Raw genomic sequence first — 24,588 nt, 5'->3', positions numbered from 1 at the left:
CACGGGCAAACGTTTTACTTTTTGTCAAAAGTGTAACTTACGCAACATCCCTCCGTCTCAGGCTTTCGATTTACTGCTCCTGACACAAGCTAGCCTTCATATACTCCATCCATTGACTTTTACTTGTCCGAGGCTACTACACGGTGACCGCACATACACTCAAGCATGTGCGCATCGGTAAGCTTCCATAATTCAATGTCGATAGAGCCTAGAGCAGCTCGAACGGTCGGAATGTCTTCGCAAAATTACCTTACTGTCGCTATACTCTAACCATCACAAATTTAATACAGAAGAAAACATTGCCTTATACCTCAGCGTTTGGTTTTACCTCGTTGTAGTCTTCTTCCCGCAGAACGTGAATCACAGTCGCATACGTATTAAGGTAGGTCTGTGCCGCAGCCTCGCAGCTCACACGTCACTTTCACTGGCGCGATTAAACTGCAACTGCGTTTATCTCCATTCCGTTGGAATCCACGATGTACGAGAATTAGGCTACAGCTGTAGCATTAGTATGTGCGCTTCGTAAAAAAAAAAGTTATGAAACAGAATAAGCACCAGAAAATCCTGTTGCAAAAACAGCACATTTTATCGGCATGAGGTGTGAGTAAGGTAAAAGCGTGTTGTCTACATTTCTCCGTACTACTGAATACTGAAGCCACAGAATGCAGTGCTTAGTCCGTAGCCAATTTCTTCCAATTCTCAATCGCTGCTGTCATCTGCTACACCGATGAAGAGCCACAGCCACAGCAGGAACCAACTCCAAGCACGCACCTTCGAGCGCACAGCAACTTCCACAAAATCATGAAATTTTTCCTAGCGCACACGTTTGTCGTTTTCTCGCCTTTTACCTGTGTTCCGATTTTCTTTGCGCGCTCTTGATATACTCGGCACAGAAGTTCCTATTAATTAACGCTCTTCCCACGAGGTGGTTTGGAAGAACGTTCGAGTGGAATCCCGTCAAGGTAGTACGTACCACGGAGCAGGCAACCCTACTATCCTATGTGACGGTCTAGGATACACCTACACAGTGCATGCACACTAAGGCAAACAGGGCGGGCGGGTTGCTTTCCACCCCACTTTGTTGGCACGCTAGAATAACGACGACTTAAGCACAGTACAGCACAAAGTGCTCGATCATTCATGCTTGTCGAGCTTTCAGTTGCTATCCACGGCGCCACGAGTAGTTGCGGCAGATTATAGATATTTCAGTTGGATTCGATGCTACAACCTGAGCTACCAACATTGGCCCCCTTACCCCCTAACAGTGAGACTGTTTATATTTGTTGATAGGAGGAGGGTACTTGTGTTTTGCATGCTCACAGGACACTTTCTTCGTTCGTGCCCCTCGCCCCTATGACAACGTACACCGCGTGGCTGCACCATAGGATTCCGGCAGCGAGTGAGATGCGCATTCTGATGTCGTCTAGAACAGAGGAGTGCATGTAATTCGATAAACATAGTCATCAGTGCAATTACGTCAGCACTGCTAGGACCCCCGTACGTGAGTGATGGAGTGCTGCAATACGTCAGCAGTTCGCGCGCACGATCTGTCTGGAGATCGCAGGTGTGTCGGCAGATCGCACATCGCAGCGGCCGATCGAACTCCCGTGTAATCTGACGAGTCACACGCAGCGTGTAAGAATATGATTGCCTGGTCGCGATTTGCTTCTTTTTTAGATAATGCGTGTGGTTATGTAGATTTTTTTTTTCAAATGGCTCTGAGCACTATGGGACTCAACAGCTATGGGCATCAGTCCCCTAGAACTTAGAACTACTTAAACCTAACTAACCTAAGTACATCACACAACACCCAGTCATCACGAGGCAGAGAAAATCCCTAACCCCGCCGGGAATCGAACCCGGGAACCCGGGCGTGGGAAGCGAGAACGCTACCGCACGACCACGAGCTGCGGACAACCCTCAGTCCACAAAGTGAATTGGAAAGACATTAACAACAAAGTCGGGTGGAATACCAGCCACTGAAATGAATTTGTATTTTTAAGCAAATCACATGTACCATAATTTATGTTAATAAATTAAATACTTGTTTATATTGTTGGGAAAAAGAAACAATAAAAAACATTTTATTGAAATAGGAACAAGTAAATGTATGCCAAAAATCTTCAGTCTTAGATATATTATTTTACTAGTATCAAATCGCACACGGCTTGGTACTTTCATCACATCAATTGACTTGACTAGACAGATATAATCCTACAAGGTAGACAATTTATTGTTAAACAATTCAAATAAATATTAAAAATAAAGTAAGTATTATTATTATGTTGTTACATGTCACGACAGCTGAAACAAGCCACACTTTTATTTTCACCATACAAACGTCTATTGCAATTTGTACAAAAAGAATAATCTTCTCTATCATTATTACACTTATTTTTCATTCCAAACGCCACAGCGAAGAGGTTTCTTGGCAGCTTCTCATATTCCGGCTCACCTTCATCGCCGAGATAACTCTTGATAGGAAGTTCGCGATGTGAACCTTTTGTCTGCCGTGATATTGCCGTTTGTATTTTTTACAGTTTCGCAAAGCTGTAAGACATACCTCGTTCGCATGGAGAGGCTTACTGGTTCTTTTTCCCAACCCAGGGAATTCGATTGAAAAATGAAATGTTTTTGCGTCACATAAGCTGACAATTTTCATGCCATATCTGCCAGGTTTCTTTTTTGTTTCTGGGAAAAAATTTTGAACACATCGTCCTCTGAAGCTAAGTGACGTTCCGCCTACAGTCCAGTATTCACGTGGCGCATAAAGGCCTCTACACTGAATGGTGTGAGTCCAGAACCCTCGTAAGGCCAGAAACGTGGCGTTTTGTTACCTTTGATCTCGTGTATTCTTGTCGTCAAATCTAACGACACGGATAAGAAATGCAAATCGGTCTTTAGACAATATAAAACGAAAAATCGGGGGTCCGTCAATATTTGACAATATTTCTCTGTGTTCAATATTCAAACAATTCTTCATTTATCTTCTCCTGTGTGGTAAACTACAAAGCGGTTTCATCTAAGTCTGTTTGTGGGTGCGGTATACCTTTGAAAAGAACTGAATCGCCTGGCTATTTGTTCGATTTCCTGATCTGTGTATTTCATCAAAATATCAATCATTTCTTCATTTACGCCGGCCGGAGTGGGCGAGCGGTTCTAGGCGATAGAGTCTGGATCCGCGCGACCGATACGGGCATGGATGTGTGTGTTGTCCTTAGCTTAGTTAGGTTTAAGTAGTTCTAAGTTGTAGGGGACTGACGACCTCAGAAGTTGTCCCACAGTGTTCAGAGCCATTTGAACCATTTTGATTTCTTCATTTACAAACAACGAAAATGGTTTTGCCTCATCCGTCATGCCTTTAGAGTTACCCTTGGGTGAGGAAAGGTGTAATACTGTATTTTTGTACACCTTTTGGCATATTTGCATTTTAAAGGTGTGTTGGTCCATATTCCTTTTAAACCTTTCCCCAGCGCAAAATATCTAACGTCTTCGTCTTTGTCTTCGGGTAGCTGCCATTCTTCAAAGATTCCCTCCTCGAATTCATCATCGGTAGCATCATCATCAGATAATACGTCATCCAGTGTCTCTGAGCAAGATTCCTCGAAATTGTCTTCATCCTTATCATCAGAATCCATCGCAATTTGCCTTCGCAACTCCTCTAAAACTTCTCTGGGGTGGTGAACATAGTTCTGTGGGCCACTTTGAAATGCGCTAAAATAGGACAAAAAATGAACAGTGTTCACAAGGTTGGATGGAAATCCACCCGAGGACCGTATGTGGAGAGGGCAGTGAGTACCACGGTGCATGCGACCCCTCCAGCACTTTGACAGTGGCGAGCTAGACGGATACACCAGCTGGGAATTACGGCCCGAGAACTGCGCCGCGAATGCTGTGCACTGAGGATGGCAAACAGGGCGGGCGGCCGGTTTTTCACCCCCACCTCGTGGGCAGGGGGTTGACGGGCTTCACGCGCGCAATATTTATTCCACAAAATGCTATGTCAATACAATTCGCGAAATTCCGAGGCCAAGAACGGCACAATATTGTTGTGCAACATTTATCCCCGGGACCCGTCAAGTGGAACTCTGCCTTCGCAGTGAACAAGCCGGTGCTCGACGACGTGGAAGTCGTATGTGTGCTGCGACTGTGCTGCTTGTCAAGCGGGTGCCGCGCAGAACGGACGAAACTAGTCCGAAAAGCCTCCACTAAACACTTCAGTGGACTCATTCGCTGTAGCGTGGATTCGTGAACAACAACAAATTACAAATTGAACGAGGGAAGTGTGTAATTTATCGCGTACCTGAACAGTTTTACTGATAATTATTTACTGATTACTGATTGAAAGCTTAAAATAACTCTCTTTACTGCCGTGAAGCTATAATCTTCTGTTTTCTCGGCTGCTGCGGACAGCAACGTTATCTATCACTTTCCAAATAGTATAGAATTTCATTTCTCAAAGTACCGCACGATACGTTTACATCCTCCAGCTCACTCCGTGATCTTTTTTCATTCACTTTTTCAGTTCTTTGCGGAAATTCGTGCGAAGGGAATTCAATTCCTCTCGCTCTCGGCAGTAACTGCCGTTTATTGCTCAATACCACCCTTAGACGGTACAATATATTGCGCAATATACTGGACGAGCGTCAATATTATAGCGCACAAATCACTCTGAAAAACTGAGTTCGAAACCATAGATGCCACATTTAAAATATACATATAAAAACGTAAACATAATACAATAAAATTGATGTTCCCACAACTTGGAATAATTAGCATTTTCAAGCTTTTGCTGTAGCATCGACAATTTGTGAGAAATACACATGATATACGGTTCTACATCTGGTGATTTTGAGTTATGTAAACCAGCTCTGCCGCATTTGATAAGACTTCTATAAACGCATCGATATTTCAAAAGCACAGTGTAAATCCAGAGTAATAAATGAAAAAGCAATTGACGATTTTAAAAAGTACGGTATTTGTTAAATAAAGACAGGAAAGATGTGCGTACACAGTACTCTTGGCGTCAATGAACAACATAATTTATTGCGTAATCTTGCCTACAGTTTCAAGGAAACCGTTTCAAATGGTTCAAATGGCTCTAAGCACTATGGGACTTAACATCTCAGGCCATCAGTCCCCTAGACTTAGAACTACTTGAGCCTAACTAACCTAACGACATCACACACATCGATGCCCAAGGCAGGATACAACCAGCGACCGTGGCAGCAGCGCGGTTCCCGACTGAAGCGCCTTGAACCGCTCGGCTACAACGGCCGGCGAAAGCGTTTCGAAACGGTTAATAAATTAGAAATCGCGTTTCTTTAAATTTGTGTTTCTGCAAGCTTGAGTGGATGAATGGATATCAACTGTGGGCGCGCGGGGTAGCCGCGCGGTTTAAGGCACCTTGCCACGATTCGCACGTCTTCCTCCGTCGGAGGTTCGAGTTCTCCCTCAGGCATGTATGTATGTGTGTGTGTGTGTGTGTGTGTGTGTGTGTGTGTGTGTGTGTGTGTGTGTGTGTGTGTTGCCCAAAGCGTAAGTTTAACTTAGATTAAGTAATGTGTAAGCCCAGAGACCGATGACCTCAGCAGTTTGGTCCCATAGGAACTTACCACAAAAAAAAAAGCAATATCAACTGGACCTGCCGTTGGACACAGTAGTTCATTTCCCACAGTGGATATTAGGGAGGGTGATGTTCGAAATACTGGATACAACTGACTGGTAAATCGCATGTGTGGTGGTGTCTAAACGAGCGAGCCATTAAAGGCGGTATCGCAATTGATCCGTGGGTCGTGTGTCCGACCCTTAACTCTGACGTGATAGAATTTGAGCGACGTAAATCTATAAAACGTCGTCTGTTTCGGTGGACCTATACTTGCAGAATAATATTAGGAGACATTTTCATTTGTGCGGTCATGGTATCAGTAGCTGCCGTGTAAATAGTATACGTGGTGACTCAGGAGGAAAGGTATATGCTTTGAGGAGTGATAGTTGGTTATTCTGAGCAAAAAACTTTGTATGGATATATGACCTATTTCGAATAGTTTCCGATGTCATGTACATTGTTATGTAGGGCACTTTGTGGTCTACCAGGTCGGGAAACTACCTCAAACTGGCCTGTGAAAACCACTTAAGCCACAGCGCACGCACCTCGCGCCACATCTTTCAATATTCTCTCGCGCTTTTCGCGCAAACTATTAGCACTAGAGAAAACATTAATAGGGCCTTTTTTTGTACGCAAATTAACGTAGTTTAATCTACATCTACATCCATTCTCCGCAAGCCATCTGATGATGTGTGGCGGAGGGTACTTTGAGTACCTCTATAGGTTCTCCCTTCTATTCCAGTCTCGTATTGTTCGTGGAATGAAAGATTGTCGGTATGCCTCTGTGTGGGCTCTAATCTCTCTGATTTTATCCTCATGGTCTCTTCACGAGATATACGTAAGAGGGAACAATATACTGCTTGACTCCTCGGTGAAGCTATATTCTCGAAACTTCAACAAAAGCCCGTACCGAGCTACTGAGCGTCTCTCTTGCACAGTCTTCCACTTGAGTTTATCATCTCCGTAACGCTTTCGCGATTACTAAATGATCCTGTAACGAAGCGCGCTGCTCTCCGTTGGATTTTCTGTACCTCTTCTATCAACCCTGTCTGGTATGGATCCCACACTGGTGAGCAGTATTCAAGCAGTGGACGAACAAGTGAACTGTAACCTACTTAATTTGTTTTCGGATTGCAGTTCCTTAGGATTCTTCCAATGAATCTCAGTGTGGCATCTACTTTACCGACGATTAATTTTATAAGGTCATTCCATTTTAAATCACTCCAAATTCTCACTCCCAAATAATTTATGGAATTAACTGCTTCCAGTTGCTGACCTGCTATATTGTAGCTAAATGATAAGGGATCTTTGTTTCTATGTATTCGCAGCACATTACACTTTTCTACATTGAGATTCAATTCCCATTCCCTGCACCATGCGTCAATTCGTTGCAGATACTCCTGCATTTTAGTATAATTTTCCATTGTTACAACCTCTCGATATACTACAGCATCATCCGCAAAAAGCCTCAGTGAACTTCCGATGTCATCCACAAGGTCATTTATGTATATTGTGAATAGCAACGGTCCTACGACACTCCCCTGCGGCACACCTGATATCACTCTTACTTCGGAAGACTTCTTCCCATTGAGAATGATATGCTGCGTTTTGTTATCTAGGAACTCCTCAATCCAATCACACAATTGGTCTGATAGTCCATATGCTCTTACTTTGTTCATTAAACGACTGTGGGGAACTGTATCGAACGCCTTGCGGAAGTCAAGAAACACGGCATCTACCTGGGAACCCGTATCTATGGCCCTCTGAGTCTCGTGGACGAATAGCGCGAGCTGGGTTTCACACGATCCTCTTTTTCTAAACCCATTCTGATTCCTACAGAGTAGATTTCTAGTCTCCAGAAAAGTCATTATACTCGAACATAATACGTGTTCCAAAATTCCACAACTGATCGACGTTAGAGACATAGGTCTATAGTTCTGCACATCTGTTCGACGTCCCTTCTTGAAAACGGGGATGACCTGCGCCCTTTTTCCAATCTTTTGGAACGCTACGCTCTTCTACAGACCTACGGTACACCTCTGCAAGAAAGGGAGCAAGTTACTTCGCGTACTCTGTGTAAAATCCAACTGGTATCCCATCTTAATTTTGTACTGCGACACGTTTCCGCTAGAGGCCGCGGTTTTCGAGTTATTCAAGAAAAACGTATGAAACTGACAGTAAAGCTTTTCTGTCTCGGAAACACAAATTTAAAGAAACGCGATTTCTAATTTATTAACCGTTTCCAAACGCTTTTGCCGGCCTTTGTAACCGAGCGGTTCTGGACGCTTCAGTCGGGAACAGCGCTGCTGTTACGGTCGCAGGTTCGAATCCTCCCTCGGGCATGGATGTATGTGATGTCCTTAGGTTAGTTAGGTTTAAGTAGTTCTAAGTTCTAGGGGACTGATGACCTCAGATGTTAAGTCCCATAGTGCTCAGAGCCATTTTGGACCATTTTTTTCCAAGTGCTCTTGTCTGTAGAGGGGACATCTTTAGAAGACTGCAGGTTGGTGAATATTAGCAAACCTCTGTGCATTTCAGTCAGGGTTCTGGGACAACTAGGCATGATGCGTGTAATGCATTCCCAGGGCAAATGGGGTCATTAACACGTAATCTGTGGTGAAACAGAGGAGGCTGATATGAATCATATTTCTTTTACGATGTCTACATGCACATTTACGAGACGTTTCGTCTTTGGAAGTGCTGAAATAAACAGGAAACTGGAAAATATACTGACAGAAATAAAATTGCAGTTCCAAAAAATAATTAATGTAGTGTAATGAAATTTCGTGAATACAAACAGCTTTCTGTTGAGGGCAACTGCAGCTGAAGTAATCCATGTTTCTGAAATAAGCCGCTTTCAACTGTCCACGATCTTTTACAGGAAAACGTCCGGTTTCGTGACGTCAAATCACATCTTCAGATGCACATTTACAAGATAGGAAACATACGCTCGACATTATGATAAAAAACATACACTGAGTATTATGATAAAAAAACGTACAATCGACATTATGATGAAAACATATCTTTCCTAATAATCTATGCTCTATGACAACCAATATGAAATACTCACGGTAGTAAAACGTTTAAGCGCTAATAAGGGACGGAATCACGAACCGGTCATGTACATCTGAAAGCGGTTTCTTTTGGAAATTCGGGAGTACATTTGTCTAGGTAACATATTTAAGTGATTAATACTGCAAGATCGCTGGTTAATGAAAGTACGGGATAAGCCATTGCAAATTTGAATTGTTGGTACATTAATAAACGGTGTAACATCGTGAATGTCGAATGCAAGCATGCAAACGTGCATGCATTATGCTGTACGTACGCCAGATGTGAGTTTGTAGGACGGAGTTCCATACCTGTTGCACCTGGTCGGTCATACGTGCTCGACTGCAGACGGATGTGGCCATCGAGCGGGCCGAGGCAACACTCGACACTCTGTAGAGCACGTCGGGGTACAGCAGCGGTATGTGGGCGAGCGTTGTCCTGCTGGAAAACGTCTCCTGGAATGCTGTTCGTCATTGGTGGAATCGCCAGACTGACGTACAAAGCTGCAGTCGCGGTGCTTGGAATAACCAGGAGAGTGCTCCCGCCGTCGTATTAAATCGAACCCCGGACCCTAACTCCAGGTGCAGATCGAGGTTACCTACATGCCCTCCACAGGCCTCGTGCTAACCAGCAGACGGCCATCACCAGCATCGAGGTAGAAGAAGCTTTCATCAGAAAACACAACAGACCTCCAGCCGGTCATCCAGTAACCTCTCGCTTGCCGCCACTGAAGTCGGCAAGGGCAATGCGCGCTACAGCAACGTCTGGCTCGGAGCTGTCCTCGAAGTAGCCGACTTACAACAGTTCGTCGGGTCACCATTGTGTCACGTGCTGCTCAAATTGCTGCTGCAGATGCAGTACTATACCGCAGATCCAATCGCCGAACACGACGGTCTTCCCTGTCGGTAGTGCCACGTGGTCGTCCGTATCCCTATCCTCTTGCGACCGTACCTTCTCTCGACCACCGCTGCCGGCAGTCACGTACAGCGGCTACACTCCTGCCAAGTCTTTTTGCAGAATCGCAGAAGGAACATCCAGCTTCTCGTAGCCCTATTACACGACTTTGTTCAAACCCAGTGAGATGTTGATAATGGCGTCTTTATCGCTTTAAAGGCATTCTTGACTAACATCAACTCACCACGTACAATGTCAAAGGCAACTAACGCTCGGGACCGCTATAGCGTGTATTTAAAGCAAACTCGATTTGCATCCTAATAGTAGCGCCACTTTTGTCTCTTATGCGGCTGGCACGAAAGTTGAACAGACATCATCTTTTAGGTACTGAAACATGCCTACCACATTTCGTTTTCGTCGCACAACACCCTCTTGGTGTTGTGATTTTTTTTTTTTTTTCAATCGTTGTGGAAACTGAGAATAAGGAAACACAATGCAAGAAGGCTGACAAGGAAGTCCACCAGTATTGCAATATCTTTCGGACGGTCGTTAAGGCAGACTGTGGACAACGGCAGGGCGCACGGGAAGAAGGCCTTTCCTGCTGCTCCCCGCCTCGCCGCACGTAGGCACTCTCGTGCAGTGCCTTCACACGGGTGATTGCGTGATCGAGGGAGTGGCAGGAGGACGGCAAACAAAACGGCGGTGCAGCGGCGGGCAGCGCACAACAGATGTAATCTGGCGGTGTGGGCTGCAGGTGGGCGGCAAGCCTCTGCCGCCTGTGAGCCGCGCCGCCAGGAAACGCCTCGCCTCGCGTAAAAACAATGGGCGGCCGCGGGAACGGCCGGCGCGGCGCGGCGCGGCGCGGCGCCATTGTCGCCGCCTGCGGAAGCGGCCCGGCGCGGCGGTCAGCTGGAGGGCGGCTGCGCTCTGCGCATGCGCGCTCACCTTGTGCCGCAGCGCGCCGCTACCCACCCAGCCGCCGACTGCCGCTGTATTCCAGCAAAGGCCCGGTCAGCCCGAGCAACCGACAAGCGTGTGCTATTATCTTATGTACGTGACTTAGTTTTTGATTGTAAGTGAAACCCAGTAGGGTTCGCATTGCTTCTCCACACAGATAAGTCAAGATGTGGAGCAGTCCGCTACAAAATTACGCGGAACTAGTGCCCATTCTCATGCCTGGAACAGAGGTTCGCTAATCTTCTTTTACTTTACATTTTTTTATTCTCCACTCTTAGGATTGGAGTGGGCTGTTTGAGATCCGGCCAATTAAGAGTCGCGGTTCTATTCAGCCAATTATCAGACAGGCAACTAGTAGCGCATATGGGGAATTCCAATCGGGAATACAGGGAGCGGCTCACCAATTCCGGCATACATCTTAGAACCCAGGAAAACCTCGGTCTGAACCGGGAGATTGGAACGGTATTAATTTATTTCTGGGGCACCATCCTTCGTCGGGAATGTTGTCCTACCCAAAAATTAAAATGTTATCTATGTGTGAGATACGTAAACGTTTTATGTGTGTGTATATGTTACTGAACAGCGTGAAGTGTTGGTGCGTTCACTCATCGAGTATTTACCGACCTACAAGATGAGTTAGGAGATGTGTTACTACCAGACGAATTTCACAGAGCACTGAAATAGGTTGGTCGAAACAAGGTTCCTGAGGTAGACCATATGGCGACAGAATTATTGAGGCGCTAGGGAAAGCCGACCGAGACAAATCCATTCCACGCAGTGTGCAAGATGCATGAGACAGGCGAAATATACACAAGTTTCGAGAAGAATATAATGATCGCAATTCCATAGGCGGCAGATGCTGACAGGTGTGAATATTACCGAACCATCCGTCATGCTTGCAAAATACTGACACGAATTATTTGCAGAACACCGGCAGAAGTCGACCTCATACAGGACCAGTTTAGGTTGCCGAGAAATGTAGGAACTCTTGAGGCTGTGCTCGCCTTACATTTTGTCTTACACGATACACTGAAGGAAAAAAAAATTATAGTTTTTGTAGATTTACAGAAAGCTTTGACAACGCTGACTGGAACAGGCTCTTCGAAATTCCGAAGATACCAGGGATAAAATGCTGGGAGGGCTAACACACATTCCAACTTTCAACTCACGGAAATATCTTCGCAGGTATCTTAAAACAGTTCTCTTTCCTAATCGAGAATTTAGTCAGTTTGCGTAACATGTAGGGTGCAAAACAAGACTTCTCTGAGCCTTCATCAATGTCATTAATTTTGCTCCTAGTACGAAGAACAAAATATGAATTGCGACGAAGTCGTCTGTTCTTCTGCTCTATAGATCCCATCGAGAGGAAAACCTTTAGGGATGTGGAATGAGTCGAGATTTACACTGAACAAAGACGAACAAATCGTAGACGTTAATTTGTGTTAACAGTAAACTATCTGTATCATTATGTTGCTTTGTATTATTCATAAACAAGATTTCACCACTTTAGTGAAAGAAAGAATCCCTTTGCTGAAAATAATACAATTGTTATTAATTGAACAATATTCCAGGACTACCACCCAAATCGATCCATGACCCGTCAGCTGATCGACACGTTTGTTTCAATATAATGGCATCATCTACATACTGTGCACGATATCTGTGGTATAAGCTCTACACCAGCCACTCGCTCCAAAACGACCTAAGTGCACCTCTAAGTGGGCCTTCTACTTGCTCCGCTCAACATAATATCGACGCTGTTTTGCATCAGCAACGGCGCAACACTTTCGTGCAGCTGATGACGCGCAACGATTGAAATTTCGCCGACGGGTAATTGCTAATCGCCGAGTAATTCCATTCTTACTGTTCGCCGACGAAGCTATTTCACGCATGATATCGTCAACAATATCCGTGTCTCACATCTGTGCTGCCATGCAAATTCACGTGCCAACGCGGAAAATGATTTTTAACATTGCTTCTACATAAATGTGTGGGGCGGCGAGGTCGGCAACCGGTTACTGATTCATTTACAGGCCGCAGATGTGGGAAATGGCACGACTTGTCGAGGCGACTGGCAGAGGTGTCGTCGGCTAAAATGCCAGGAATGTCCTCTCAGTGCGACTTCATACTCCAGCGACCAGGCAAAACATCACTGAAACACAACACTCCCCGACTGCTGGACTGGGCGTGCCAGTGATTGCATCCGCAATCAGGTCGTCAACTTGTCAGATCAGAGTTTCATTCTGACCAAAGGCGTAACTGCAGTGGCAGAATCTTATCACTGCGGGGTGTATTATCAGTGTACCACACTCGCCGCACCTGAAACGTGTTTATTGATGCAACCGATCTCGGAATGTCTTCTTCGCAATTTCAAGGGTTTGTGCATTAATGAGCAAGGAGGGTTAGACGCTTGTCCATCTATTAACTATTTTACCTGCCTATCGTAAGGAAGTAGATTAAAATGGATCTTTCACTATGCAACAGCAGATGAAAACTGTGTGCTGGGCCGAGATTCGAAGACGGCACTTTGCCTTTCGTGGACAGAGTTCTTAACGCAATACTGAACGGCCCTCACAGCTTTCTTTCCGTTGGTACCTCTCTCCCACTCTCAAACTTCTCTTGTCTACCTCACAGAAAGGATATCGGGAAGGAACGGCTTAGCCACAGCAAGAGCATAGCTCAGCCGGTAAACGCATTACCTGCCAAACACAAAGGTTCCTCGTTCTAGTCCCAGTCCGGCGGACATGACGTTTCGAGTCCATACTTGTTCGCATATTGTTTTGAGATTTAGCGAAAGGTACCGCAGTAGAGCGCCTACTGCAGACGATACGAAACCAGTTGTTTTGATTAAGATGTTGTAGTGACGGTAGATGTACGAGGTGCATTCAAGTTCTAAGGCCTCCGATTTTTTTTCTAATTAACTACTCACCCGAAATCGATGAAGCTGGCGTTACTTCTCGACGTAATCGCCCTGCAGACGTACACATTTTTCACAACGCTGACGCCACGATTCCATGGCAGCGGCAAAGGCTTCTTTAGGAGTCTGTTTTGACCACTGGAAAATCGCTGAGGCAATAGCAGCACGGCTGGTGAATGTGCGGCCACGAAGAGTGTCTTTCATTGTTGGGAAAAGCCAAAAGTCACTAGGAGCCAGGTCAGGTGAGTAGGGAGCTTGAGGAATCACTTCAAAGTTGTTATCACGAAGAAACTGTTGCGTAACGTTAGCTCGATGTGCGGGCGTGTTGTCTTGGTGAAACAGAACACGCGCAGCCCTTCCCGGACGTTTTTGTTGCAGTGCAGGAAGGAATTTGTTCTTCAAAACATTTTCGTAGGATGCACCTGTTACCGTAGTGCCCTTTGGAACGCAATGGGCAAGGATTACGCCCTCGCTGTCCCAGAACATGGACACCATCATTTTTTCAGCACTGGCGGTTACCTGAAATTTTTTTGGTGGCGGTGAATCTGTGTGCTTCCATTGAGCTGAGTGGCGCTTTGTTTCTGGATTGAAAAATGGCATCCACGTCTCATCCATTGTCACAACCGACGAAAAGAAAGCCCCATTCGTGCTGTTGTTGCACGTCAACATTGCTTGGCAACGTGCCACACGGGCAGCCGTGTGGTCGTCCATCAGCATTCGTGGCACCCACCTGGATGACACTTTTCGCATTTTCAGGTCGTCATACAGGATTGTGTGCACAGAACCCACAGAAATGCCAACTCTGGAGGCGATCTGTTCAACAGTCATTCGGCGATCCCCCGAAACAATTCTCTCCACTTTCTCGATCGTGTCGTCAGACCGGCTTGTGCGAGCCCAAGGTTGTTTCGGTTTGTTGTCACACGATGTTCTTCCTTCATTAAACTGTCGCACCCACGAACGCACTTTCGACATATCCATATCTCCGTCACCACATGTCTCCTTCAACTGTCGATGAATTTCAATTGGTTTCACACCACGCAAATTCAGAAAACGAATGATTGCACGCTGTTCAAGTAAGGAAAACGTCGCCATTTTAAGTATTTAAAACAGTTCTCATTCACGCCGCTGGCGGTAAAATTCCATCTGCTGTACGGTGCTGCCATCTCTGGGACGTATTGACAATGAACGCGGCCTCATTTTAAAACAAAGCGCATGTTTCTATCTCTTTCCAGTCTGGAGAAAAAAAATCGGAGGCCTTAGAACTTGAATGCACCTCGTAGTATAACGTATTCTAAATTCTATCAGATTTTTCTGTATTAGTAAATATCTAAAACGGTGCACGGTCCAAGTTTCACGTTGCCTCCAGGTACTACAAACATTTTATTTTCAGTATTTCATATAATAATTGTAGAATTTTAAATTGTGTGATAATTTACTCATTAAGAGCTCTAATCTTACGCTAAAGATTTAACACAAGTATTGAACTTGGAAACTGTGTATACCTCTTGAGGCAACATAATGCACGGCGTGCAAGTTACCCACACTGTATTCCCCCGATATTTGAGAGTGAGAGCACTTAGCGACTTTCAATAAATTTTACGCATAATTTCATACCTTTTCTAAAAACTTTCCCGCTGCCATTCCCGCAGAATAATGTAAGGAAAAACGTTTATCCCTTATTGTATTTTCTCTCTTCAGGGAGTAAAACTTCTGCATCAGATATCAGGTTTTAATTTATTTTTCTGTACCAACAACTCTACTAGCAACACATTTTCCACATATACCACTCAATGTACCTACAAAATTATATCACTGTGAAACACACAGTTTTGGGAGGTATGCCATCACGAACGTAAAGATGGGTGCAAAACTAACTTTTCTTAAAACGGAGCGTAAATAACTCTGACTAGACTCCATCAACTGTTTGATAATGACAGTGCTTTGATCCAACATACTTCTTCTCGCTTACAGCCCCACGAAATAATGAAAGGAAAACAGGTTGCAGGTTACTAAATGTTAGTTGTTCGCGAGGAAAACCTTTTGTATCAAGCATGACATTTTCTGTACTATTTCTCTACTACTAATTCCCAGTTACTCGCATGTGTGTGTGTGTGTGAGAGAGAGAGAGAGAGAGAGAGAGAGAGAGAGAGAGAGAGAGAGTGGGGACGGAGGGGGAGAGAGAGAGAGAGAGAGAGAGAGAGAGAGAGAGAGAGATTCACTTGATGATGGTCTGTGAATCTCTTTGGTTTTTGAGCTTTTCATTAGTCTATGGGTTAGTTAAAACAACATAATTATGGTTTTGCACCTTGAACGATAAAGATTTTACAAGTTAATGTCAGCACATTAACACATTAATTCAGATGTAACGTAATCAGACATCTGAAGCTGTTTTATACACGATAGTTCGATTACTTAAAGAATCGGGGTTGTGGGGCTACTGCTAAGAGTATTCTAAATTGTATCCGATTTTTTTGTCTGTAGGGATAGATCGGAAACCTACAGAGAAAAAGAAAAGGATAGGAACTAGTATTCCGCAAAAAAACGATGCAATAAAAAAACTGGCATCAATAAAAGCTACAGGTGAAGCTAAAGGTAAGGCAGGCGAAAGTAATATTGAGGTAGGTGCTTTGACTATGCAAGTTTAACAGGATATTTGTTAACCGATAAGATCACAATATACATTTTTCGTGATTAGCAGATTCTGTTGTTTAGTGAACCATCTTCAGATCTATGTAGGAAAAGTGACAATAAAGTGTATTATAAATAGCGGTAAGACTCAACTACGGTCATTAAAAATGTTAATGAATACACATATCAACTCATTACATTACGATAGTAGCCTGTCGTATAACAGGCTAAGTTAAAGCATTGTGTTGCCTATTTAAGACGGCGAAGGCACACAGTACGCTCTCGACATTGGAGATCTGGTACGTAAATGATAGGCTTTCACTGAACAAATCTCATGTTATGCATTAGATTTTTGTAAATAATAAAAAATGTTTGTTTGTTTAAGATTGTTACATTTGTATTGATGGAACACCAAATAAGCCCTGAAAGAAAAAATAAAATTACGAGTTCTAAAATATTTTTTCGTTTTATGCTTGGGCCTCAGTTCACAAAAATAGACTTGCTAGAAAGTCATCATGTGATGAACTTCAGAGCTAGTTACAGCTGACTAGGCTGGCACACAATGGAAAGACTGATGTGAATTTTATAAGGCGTGAGTATGCTGCTTCCCTACAATCTGAATATGTTACCTAGTAACTCGTCGAAAGACAACTGAATAAAGAGCTTTAGTACAGCTACATCCATAGGACACACGATTACTGCAAATAGTGATTTAAGAAAAGAAAAGGTTATTTTGTTTTGCATCTGCGTATTTCGATTCAGTAAAGGGGGAAGCTTCATTCACAGGGTTGTTATTTTCAGAATATGTAAATGTATCATAAGTTTCATATCACCTATCAGTTCTAGAACGTCCAGCAGAGACGAATAAAATTCGATTAGTTTACTTCTGCACTGCTCGAGCTATCACTTCTTCCTCCGAGATGTGTAGTAAAACTTTCCAGGCAATCTTCCATCACGCATTCGTTTTTGGTTGCGTTTCTGATGAAGGTTGCAGTAAAGTTCAGCATTTTCTTCCAGGTCTCACTAGCCACGTGATTTGACTACTTCCACAAGGAATCTCCCATCTTCAGAGATCGTGAAGTTTGTGTTGTTTGCAGCAAAGTGACTCTTTATATGCTCCCATGCCCCTTCAATAGCAAGGAAATGACAATCGTATGAAGGACGGCGAAGGATTTTATGCCTGTGCATTTTAACCACTTCATGAACGATGTGTGTTGGAAATTATGGTTTCTTTTGTGCGACATTTTCGAGCAACTCATCCTTCTTCAGACTTTCTCTGAGATCCGCACCTCGTCTCGTCAGCTACTGAACGACACTTTTCTTGTTATCAAAGCTGGTGCCTCATCGTGGACAACTGACTCCTCCTGCCGTAACAATGAGTGACCGCCTTCTCAGATTTGTCACAAGCGGTGCCTGAAGCCGCTTCCGAAAACCCAGTGTTTTGTCATCCGTGGTCTCGGGGTGTCGAATCGAGACGTACTCCAGCAGAGACCGAGCAGCGGTGCTGCACTGCGGCAGCGGCCTGTGCCGACCGATGCTGAAAGCAGTACTGCTTATTGCTCCTGTTTTACTCTTGCTGTTCACACATATCGGTAAAACGAGTGTCGCACTAATCTGGCACCGCCCTATCAAATGGGAACCTGAAATTCCTCTTTAACGGGCAACAAACTGACGCTTTCCGACGGCACTGGCCGACCCGTGAAAGATTTGATGATCATAATTTTTTAGGGATCTAGCTAAACACTGAGAAAACAAAATGGCAAATATGTGCTGAAACGCCAGAGAAAATGTGCCTGACGGACTTATGAAAGGAGCACCGTATATGACGACGAAAGGTCGCTCAATGCCCTCGCTTGTTTCTTCACTGGCCGCTGGCCGCTTTCTTCGGGGAGACTGCGGCCTTGTGATGCCACTCTTATCCCTTTCTATACTTCACTCTTCTTTCCCTGTCGTTACACAGCATTTCTGATTACTTGCGAAGTTGTTGCACACCGCTTTAGAAGTTGAGCATCACAAAACAAGAGCTGGCCTTTTTCTTTCTCATAATACTGACTCACTGAGCACGTGATCGTGTAGCATGCCCTTGTTCGTCTTTTCGCTCTGAGCTCGCATCACTCGTCGCGACGGACACGATTCGCAATGAATTAGAAGTGAATAAACACTAAAAACACCAAAATCGAAATAAACTACGAACTAGACTTCTAGTTAAACAAAGTGAGAAGACAGTAGCAGTTACGACCCATTTCGGACACTTGCGCGTCAGTTTTGCAGAGCGGCAACCTGGCTCGTGCTATCCGCTCGAGCATAACGCGTCGCTGGATGGCTTTCTGCAGTCACTTGGCAATGAAAAAAAAAAAGAAAAAACGACGCTACTGAGTTTGAGTGCCGACGACTCGACTCTACTCCCAGAACATATCCGACAGAGAATGTAGACAAGTTGGCTGAACAAGCGGAGTCCGGAGTCCGTGCGCGTGCTGGACGCGTGGGCGCGTCTTTTCAGTCAGCGCAGCACAGACCGCGTGGCGCGCACAGTACTGCACAGGGGAGGGGGAGGGGGAGGGGGAGGGCAAGGGGGCAGGGGGGCAGGGGGGGGGGGGCAGCTGCCTGACACGTGCAGCGTGCGTGCGGCAGCTGTCGACTGCACGCACTGCTCGCGGGCTGCGTACCGTTCAACTCAGAGGCTTCGCAACTCTTCCGCGGCTCGAGCTTCGGTCTGGTTATAGGCGGGCCCGAGACCCGGAACAGAAGTTTGCTAGCCAACCGCGTTCTCCTTGGACATACGAATACCACACCTGGGAACGAGACCGCCCGTCTTGCGCTGTGGATCGGCGGCACACGGCTACACAAAGTATCGCATGTGCGTTCGTTTCCTTTTCCTTACGGCTGCCTCTTGCACACGGTGTAACCTGGCATTTCTCCGCGAGCGAAGGAGTCGGTGGAGTGTGGTGACTCGGGCCGCCGCCGTCCTCTGCCAGGGGACAATGCGGCGCGGCGGACCGTCGTAGTGGGCACCGTGAGTGCAGCGTCGATTCCAGCCGGCCGAGCGAAGAGCAGTCAGCTCTTGTTCTCTGCACGTACTCTGATGAGCCAAAGCAAGCTGAATAGCTTGCTTGTCCGTCTTTGGTTGGTGGGTTTGTGGAGGATGTAGCACGGTTCGGCTTCGAGACACAGATAACAATACTGCTGAAAGATGAGATCACCGTCGGGAAAGACATCGAGCACGAAGTGACGCAGGCGGTTCGCAGCTGGCTGCGTGCCTTCGATTACAGCCGCAAGTCCCGTGCGAGCGCAGCAGACTGTCTCGCGCAGCATAACACTGCTCCCGCCAGGCTGCACCTGTGCCGCGCTGCACCTGTCGAGCCGTGGTTCACCGTGGCGACGGCGTTTGTGGAGACGACAATCGACCTAGTGCAGCAAAAATGTGATTCGCCCGAAGAAACGACACGTTTCCATTGACGGACGATCGAATCGCGATGGTCCAGTGTGCGCTGCAGTCGTAATTGACGATGACGTTCGGTCAACACGTGAACACGTGGGGGTGGTCTGCTGTGGAACTCCGTGTTCAGCGACGAGCGGTGTGCTGCGAAACATTAGTGCGTGCGCCAGCACTGTGCTCTTTCTGCACAGATATCACAGATCACCGCCTACCCTACTTTACAGAGCAGACGAGTCTCCGAACCTCGAGTTCTGTGAACGATCGTTCACGTCCGACGATTTAGCGCCTGTCCTCTTACCTCTTTCCGTAGATGGTCACGACACTAGCACGTGAACATTCGACCAGTTCCGCTGTTTCCGAGATACTCGTTCACAGGCTGTGCGTAATAATAACCTGCCCTTTGCCAAAGCGGCTCACCTCAGTGTATTTCCGCACCCGCAGTCCGTATCTCCACTAGGTGGACCCCCTGTCCACGCCGCTCCGCACACGCACCTCAGTTGGCGCGTCGCGTTCCCTCAACGCCAGCAGGCGGCATTCAGCGCCGCGGAGGGCAGCAGCCACATCGTTTCGGCCCATCAGTGCATCTGCTGCCCTGCACCACGCAGAGACTTAGGCTGTGATCGCATGCGTCTGCTGCTAGCATCTCCCACAAAAAGCGCTAATTTATACTGTGCTTATGGTACGGGAATGCAGCCAACAGAATCCACTTGTTCATTAATTTTCTTACATACAAAACCGTTGTACTGAAAGACACATTTTAACAAATTGGACCATGCATACAATGCATTTGTATTAAAATAACCTAATAGAGAAGTGTTCTATTCATTTCCTAAAATGATGAAGAAAACACAAGAGAACAAAATATTTTCAAACTACGTTCTGATGAAAATAAAAGAAAATCTTTGAATTCCGGTATAAATGTAAGTTCCAGTTCTTGAAACAACTAAAAACATCAACGAAACTATTTTCTTAAAACAAACAGTGCTGGGCCGCCTGTTCGTTTGCCCTACGTCTTGTATTCGGCACGTGACACATGAAATTGTAAACGTGAATAGCTGTCTGATGAAGGGGCTGTACGTTCTGAACGAGTGACAGCGGTATTTGTTCTTAGTGAAGGGTGTTATTAAGAACAGCTAACTGTTGCTTTTACTGCCCTGTCTCTTTACGGAGCCACGATCTCACCATGTCAGACTTCGAGAAAACAGGATTAATTCTTTAAGCTTTATTGAAACGGAAACAAATCATATGATTACGCGGGCATACTGAAAAGTAATGCCTCTGAATCTTTTATGTGAAAACTCTTATAAAGCTTTTTAAATAAAACAAACGTTATTAACAATATCTACATATTTATTTCTCAACATAGTCACCCTGGTGACGAACACGTTTCTCTCAACGAGAGACCACTTTGTTGTTAGCGTCGCTGTAGAAAGACTCGGTTGACGGAGCCACAACTTCGCCTCTGCTTGCACCTCCTCAGAATTATCAAAGAGATGTCCTCGAAGGTGCTCTTTGAGTTTTGGAAACAGATGAAAATCGGATGGGCCTAGTGGAGATTGTATGGATTATGATCGATGACAGTGGAACCAAGGCGACTCAGAGCTCTGTGTCGTTCTGGAACTGCCATGCTGAACAAGACGGTGCTAGGCGTGTGGAGGAACGCTTACCAGATTACAGCACTCTGCTTCTCACGCACCGACACAGTTACGTAACACATCGCCATGTTACACGCTAAAATTTGGAGCACTCTAGCGGAAGATGGTTGCATACACGTAGACAGTAAGATGTAGATTATTAATAACGTTAAAGCTGTACTAATTTTCGCATAAAATATTCAGGGCCGTTAGTTTTCAGCACGCCCTCGTATTTTCCCTACGATTAAAGGTGGATAATATTCAACTATGAAACTGACATTAACTGGAAATAAACGTTAACTTTATTGCGATCGTCCATGAATTGTGCCGCAGTTTAGTCGGAGGTTCGAGTCCTGCCTCGGGGCATGGGTGTGTTTGTTTCCATTAGCGTAAGTTAGTTTACGATAGATTGTGTGTAAGGTTAGGGACCGATGACCTCAGCAGATCGGTCCCATAAGACCTTACCACAAATTTCCAAATTTCGTTGTTTCCATTCGAGGCGCAGTAGACGACATGAAACTCGACATTATGGGCGCAGTAACACTAGGAATCCGACAGCGGTGAAACCTTTACGAGAGCAGCCGGCTACGTGCGGCTGAAGCGAAATGCTTGTAGCAGCTGGGCTGCGCTCTCGTAAGTTGTCGGATCTACACTCGAAAATTAGGAAGGAAGCTTAGGGGTTAATATATCGAAGACAGGACGGCCGTTATTAGATGGAGCACAAGCTCTAACTGCGGGCTGATGTGAAAGGACATTGACCGTTCTCATACAAAGGGAACAATCATTTCATTATTTCATTTGCCTTGGGTGATTTACGGAAATTACGAGATGTATAAATATGTGAACCTGTGACTTCCTACTCCGTTTTTGATTCCTTTCTATTCTCAAGAAAAGAGTTCTCGATCCCTTGACGTTTTCGGCCGTGCTCATCGCTAGACTGCACGTGACCACTGAACTACCGCGATCAGGAATGCCACCTGTTTTCGTTTCGGGCACGTGATGCCGTACAGAAAGCTTATAGTTAGAGCAAAGAAATGGAGAATCATTATAGCGAGGATGTGGGCCGCAAGTGGAGAAATATACAGAGACGAGCGACTGCGACTGCGACAGACTGCTGTGGCTACGTGTCTGGCCGGTAGCAACTGAGTAACGGCGAAACTGGTCGGCTGTTCGCGTACTACTGTCGTGCGCATCTGTGGAAAGTGCTTGACGGACAGTGAAATGGCGAGCAGGTGGTGGACGGTGGCGCCTCGCCACGGAGCGTGGCGGTCAGCGGGGTTCCCGCTGTGCACAGCAGCAGGCTGTCGAGATGCGTCGTCGTTCAGGCGACACGCTGCACGAGCTGGCGGTTTAAATGGCAAGCAGGAATGAATCTTGTAAATTACTGATGGACGAAATGAATTCACCAGCGACGCGTTTCTCAAGGTATACGACGAGCTCCTCCTGTAGAAATCTGGCCAACCAGCAACTATTTCGCGTCCCTCTGCTGCGCCCGTCTTAACGCTGACGCCTGCGAAAGTAGACTAATAACGATCTAAACAGTCCAACTGCAAGCGCCCGCTAACCAACTCTGGCCAACTCTGTGTCAATATTCTGCGATATTTGAAACATTTATATTGTAAAAAGAAATAAAAATCAAGTTATGTAACAACAAAGTAATGAAATTTTAGATCGAATGTATATGCTCCTCATTTTCACGAAACTAACACATGTAAAGAGTTTTCATCGCTTTTGTAACCGCCGCTATATGTGTATAGTGGATAGGTTTTGAGTCTAATATATAAACTGTAGCAAAATGCTTTTACGTTAGTGACAACGTATGTTCCCCTCCTCCCTCGTCCCCAACCCGTGCAACAAACGAATGTGAGAATTTTGCCGTCTCTGTGTTTTATGATACTTAATGTGTTTTACGAGCGACATCCTAACCGCACGCAGTTGACGTCAACAAGTGTATGGGCCTGAAGATGACGTTGTTACAACGTTGAAACTAGATGCGAAAATAAAATCGACACCATAAATACAGCTGGAGGAATTTCTTCATTTTTAAAATAAATCTTACCTTTGAGACAGTCGAAACCAGAAATATGAAAAGGTAATTGCGATTTTGCTGAGGGAAAAAAACAACATTTTAAGTACGCACAGCTGCGCACGAACTGCAACGAGCAGGAGGTCACTCTGGCGAAGCCTGCAGCCGTTGTTCTATTCCGAGCTGGCCGACGTCGAATCCACGAAAGAAATTGTCTTCCGCCGCATCGCACCATCTGTCAGCCGGAATCGTGACCTTTCCTGCTCGGACGCTAAGCGGCAGCTGTCGGCGCCCGCTTCTCACTATTTGCATTTGCGTGACGGTGCCGCTCCAGGCACGGAGGCAGTTTGGTCAGCGAGGTCGATAACTGCACGAGGAACTGCTACACACTGTGCAGGCGTGCGTGCGGGCTCTGACAAGGCGCGTCCACACTTAGCTGGCAGACCGCGCCGGGCCTCGAAACAGGGAGTCTACGGCAGGGCTACGCCTCACAATTCCCAACTGTCACTGCCCTTTCCCAGTGTTCCAAACTTCGCGTAAGTGCACCAGTTACAAGGCAGAAAGAAGTAAGAAGGTTAAAACTTAAGCTCCCGTCGACAATAAGGTCAATAGTGACGCAGCACGGTAGGTGATTTTACAAAAACGGTTCAAATGGCTCTGAGCACTATGGGACTTAACTGCTGAGGTCATCAGTCCCCTAGAACTTAGAACTACTTAAACCTAACTAAGCTAAGGACATCACACACATCCATGCCCGAGGCATTCGAACCTGCGACCGTAGCGGTCGCGCGGTTCCAGACTGAAGCGCCTAGAACCGCTCGGCCACACCGGCCGGCGATGATTTTACAACGGTGGCACAGGAAAGTGGCCTTCCTCTTTTCGAAGGAAGCATCTAGCCCTCTTGTTGAGATCTATGGACGTAGTATTTCCCCTCGACTTTTTAACCTGCGTATCGAAGAATCATTAAACGAAATAAAAGAAAGTTCCGGAAGTAAGATTAAAAATTTAAGGTGGAAGATATCAATGGAACGATTCACTGATGACTTTTCTGTCCTCTCTGAAAATAAGGAAGAATTACACGACCTGTTGAATGAGATGATGAGCAAAGAATGATTCACAGTAAATAATACAAAGACTGAACTTCGAGGGCATTTCGAGAAGTAAGTTCCCCATGTGGTCCCGCGTTGCCACCACTGCTCAACAAGGGTGGCGCACTGCCAGAAGCCAGCACTCGTTCTGCTGCTGTACGGATGAGGCGGGCGTCGCAGGGCGCGAATGGGATGGCGCGGCAGCTGCAAACGTACTGCAGAGGCGAAGGGAGCGCGGCAGTGCGATTCTTGTGGACAAAGCGCCTAAACTGCACACGGATTCACAGCAACATTCTGGCAGTACAGGGATCGAATGCAATGTCACGTCCTGCCGTAGTGAAATAGT

Source organism: Schistocerca americana, chromosome 7 (genome assembly GCF_021461395.2).
Source record: "Schistocerca americana isolate TAMUIC-IGC-003095 chromosome 7, iqSchAmer2.1, whole genome shotgun sequence".
Lineage (NCBI taxonomy): Eukaryota > Metazoa > Arthropoda > Insecta > Orthoptera > Acrididae > Schistocerca > Schistocerca americana.
The sequence above is the reverse complement of the archived record's forward strand: the minus strand, read 5'-3'. Positions refer to the sequence as shown.